We start from the raw sequence: 1,045 nt of genomic DNA, 5'->3' as shown, positions 1-1,045 counted from the left end.
GTTTAGGCCTGGTAGTCACAGATCAACCCCCCCGAGACAAGCTTCCAGTCACTGCTGTGGGTAGCAGAGAGGGGATATTAGTTGGGGTGGCCATTCTAAGGAAGACAGTTGATGAGAACCAGGCTTGAAATGACCTATTTTACCTCCTGACTTTCTCCACGCCATCAAGTGTTTACGTTACATGATGAGTCAGAACGGTTGACTGGATTCAGTTCACATGCGTTTGATTAGGGCAGCAATGGCAGCTATCCAAACCACCAGGCTTGTGGATCTGCTATTTAGTATGTTCATGTTTCTGGCCCTCTTCCTAAGAAGTGGTGGGAAGGTTTACAAAACAAGTTAGATCAATTACACTTGAGGTCTCAGAAGTTATACTAACCAAAAAATGCAACACAAGTGTTTGAATAACTGACTTTATCTCCCATCTTTGGCTGTTGTAAACAGACGATGCAGAACATCAGACAGATCCAAGTGTCTTGTTCCTAGTCTAAACACCTGCCAGGACACAATCCATGAAGGGAATGTTGGTAGGGTTAGTATTCTAAAAACTTATGGACATTTGAGCTTTTCTGAAGCTCCTTAAACTCAAGCATTTCCCAACAACAGGAGATTTTCACCTGTGCTGGGCCAACAGGATAGTTGGACAGATGGCTAGTTGAGCCCTAGTCCCAGGCTCCTGCCCCTCCTCTAGGTCCTCCAGCTAAGCTGCTGCCCTCCCACGCTGCAGCTTCATGGGGTGCCCCAAACATCTGCTAAGAGGTTCTGCCACCTACTGTTGGGATTCAACGAAATACATATCAAGTTGTTTTCTTTAGCTGTGTTTTAAAATGTTTAGAGTAAAGTAGTTGAGTTGTTTAGAGTAGTAAAGTATAGAATAAATCCTGTGACCTTAAAAAATATACTGTTGCCATGTTACTTGTTATTATGTCTCGATGTAAAATATTGTAATCCTAATGAATGACCATTTCGTATTCATAATGAAATCCTATATGTAGGCTCAGGCTGTACTGACTTAATACTGTCCAGGATTTTCTTTTTCAAATTT

This window comes from Osmerus eperlanus, chromosome 8 (genome assembly GCF_963692335.1).
Source record: "Osmerus eperlanus chromosome 8, fOsmEpe2.1, whole genome shotgun sequence".
Taxonomy (NCBI): domain Eukaryota; kingdom Metazoa; phylum Chordata; class Actinopteri; order Osmeriformes; family Osmeridae; genus Osmerus; species Osmerus eperlanus.
This window is presented reverse-complemented; position numbering follows the sequence as displayed.